The sequence below is a fragment of the Pteropus medius genome, unplaced genomic scaffold, assembly GCF_902729225.1.
Source record: "Pteropus medius unplaced genomic scaffold, Ma_sr-lr_union100, whole genome shotgun sequence".
Lineage (NCBI taxonomy): Eukaryota > Metazoa > Chordata > Mammalia > Chiroptera > Pteropodidae > Pteropus > Pteropus medius.
Genome location: NW_024354500.1, coordinates 20420863 through 20423813, shown reverse-complemented (window position 1 = coordinate 20423813; position 2951 = coordinate 20420863). Strand labels below are relative to the sequence as shown.

At 31.3% G+C, this 2951-nt stretch overlaps 1 non-coding gene across 1 annotated transcript; it reads left to right on the top strand.

Moving 5' to 3' along the window:
* The first annotated feature begins 220 nt into the window (after positions 1 to 220).
* On the top strand, positions 221 to 360 carry LOC120595284 (small nucleolar RNA SNORA29). Its single transcript, XR_005650784.1, has one exon. It is a non-coding gene; the product is annotated as a small nucleolar RNA SNORA29 (small nucleolar RNA).
* The last annotated feature ends 2591 nt before the right edge of the window (positions 361 to 2951 follow it).

The following is a 2951-nucleotide window of genomic DNA, read 5'->3' as shown; positions in this document are numbered from 1 at the left end:
TCTTAAGTCTTCCATTCATTGTCCCAGGTTAGATTTATTGTTTTCTACATCCTATGCCTTTCTCATTCTTACTTTCTTGTTTTTTTCTGGGCCATCTTAAGGAACCTTGTAAAGAAGGCTGCATGGGAGATAAATTTTCTGAGTCCTTAGATATTAGAAGATACTTTTCTCTACCATCATACTTGATTAACAATTTGGCTAGCTAAAAACTTTTAAGTTCTTCCCTGTTTGACTACCACGTTTTCTCCTAATAATAGATTTTAGTGGCTATGTTTATAGGATAGATTAAAATTGCCATGATCTGAAGACAGAGGATTTATTTGTATTCTCCTCCTCTATAAAATGGTTGAACCAAAAAAAAAAAAAGGACTTTTAAGTTCAGTATCAGTTTTTGTCAGAATTTTGGAGGCAATTCTCCTTACATGTTAGAAGTCAGTGTTGCTATCTTTTCTCTTTGAAAACTTCTAAGATCTTCTCTTTATCCTTGGTATTCTCAAATCTATCAATATTATATTTATGAATAGGTGTTTATTTCACTCATACTGGACATTTCCTAGGTCTTCTCAATCTGAACACCTATATCTATCCTCAGCTGTGGGATGTTCCCGTCCATTATTTGAGATTATTCTTCTCCCTTGTTTATTTGTTTTTAATAGCTATATATAAATTTTCTAAGTGTTTTTTCTTGCTATTTCACTGTGCCTTTTTCATAGAGCCTATTCTTGCTGTATGCATGTAACAGCCTTTAGCATATCTCCAGTATAATAATAATTGGAATATTTAAAGTTATTTTCCATTCTTTAATTATCTTTCATCCTTGGAGTACTTTATCATGTTTATCTTGGTCTTATTCTTTAACTATTTTTCTTCAACTGTCAGATAATTCATAGTTGTTCATGGCTTTAGAATAATGAAAAAGTGGACTGGAAATTCTGTGTAAGTGGTTTAAAGGTGAATGGTTAGTTGGCTTTTAAGCTGAAGAATCTTTAAATGAGTAGAAAAGGTTTTATCCAAAATGTTAACATCTCTACATTGGGACTATTTATTTGAAAACAAACTGTCTCATTTAATTTTGATTTGGTTTTGGGGCTAAGAGTAGGTGAGGAACATAAAGTGAGTAAATAATATTTACATTTTACATTTTTAATTAATTTTTTAAAATTTTTATCACCTCTAAGCCTCTATCCAACCTGGCTTCTTTGTGCCCAGAACTCTTCACACACTTTCACCCCTCCATCTGTTTTTCAGGCTTTTGGAAACTTACTGGACTCTTTTTGTCAACTACTGCCCTTACCTTGTCCTATTTGATCTTTTTTATATTTTTACTATTACGTTAATCCAGTCTTGGGAGAGAGCTGATCAACATATATACTCAGTCTGTCACCTAGAATCATTATCAGAATCTACATTGTTTTTAATTAAAAAAAAAAATTAACTTTATTTTACTTGACATTAAGCCACTGAAGTTAAACATTTTAAAGTTTTGACAATATTGTTTCATAATCATATTTCTTACTCTTGTTTTTAGTTCTATATTTAAATAGATTTAATGTTTATCATCATTTTTTTTACTACATCTTCATTCTTAAGTTCTAAATTTGGATCTCCTCTTATTGTATGAATTTTATTTCAAGATGTTTATCAAAGATACTTCGTAAATGCTGTATTCCCTGAGTTCTTTCATGCTACGGCAGACTGTACGTGTCTATGTCCTTTCAACCAAAAGAACCACTTGGCTGGGTGTAGAACACTGGTTCACACTTTCTCATAATGCTCTGACATTACTATGTTTTAGTATTCAATATAGCAAGAGTCACCATTTACCATGGTGTCTTTGTTCATTTCTTGATTGGCTATATTCCATCACTGAGTCATTTTTTTCCTCCTCAAGACAGTTAATGCATGATATGATCCTTTTATTTTTTCACAGTTGGGAATATCTGTTTATGGTCTTTTTAAGTGAATGGAATCTTGGCTGGATATAGTATTTTTGGATCAGATTTATTTTCCTTTGGAGTTTAGTAGGCATTGCTCTATTGTCCTCTAGTCTAGAATGTTACTCTAGGGAAGACTGAGGTCAGTCTATTTTTGTTCTCAATTATAAGAGACTTATTATTTGTCTCTGGATACCTGGAGAATTTTATATTATTTTCAAAGTTCAATAAGAAGAATATGGTTTAATTGATACTGTTGAATCTATTTGTCTTAGAGTATGACATAAACTTTTGAGTTGTGAAGTCTCTTATTCTTGCATTTCAGGATTATTTTTCTATTTTCTACAGGAATACTCATTCTGATTCATTTATTAAGTTCTTCGACACAGGGACACTTATATAATGTCATCTTTGCCATGCCTCCAGAGCTATTATCTTCTATTTCCATTAATCGCTTTATCTTTTTCCTTTGATTATCCTGTGCTTATCTCAAGCCCTTTCTGTGTAAATAATTTATTTTGCAGCCATGTCCATTTGATTCTTTTCTCTATGCAATTTGTTTATTAGTTCTGTAACAGTGTTATTTTGTTTCAATTTGTTTCTCTATATTTTCAATTTCCATTTTTCTTTCATTTTGTGTTGTTTTCATCTCACATTTAAGCTATTATTTTATTCACGTTCTTAAAAAAAGCTTTCTATAGTATAAAATACTAATGAGATGTTTTCCTGTGTTGCTCTTGTTGCTTTACTTTTTTTCATAATATTTTTTGTTCTGTCTGAATAATTCTCATGTCATTATATTTTCACCTTGTTCATATTTTCAATGAGTCCTGTATGTAGACTTTTAGTTATGGTGTAGTCTGCGTGAATTCTCTTTAAGTTCCCTTCCATATTCTCTGAGTGAGGGTCTTCCTCTAGCAGGTACAGCTTAAGAGCTGGTTATTGAATTCTACTTAATTCTCAGTAGCCTAAGGATTTTGGTGTGTATATTTTAGAGATGGGTAGGAATAGGAAAAG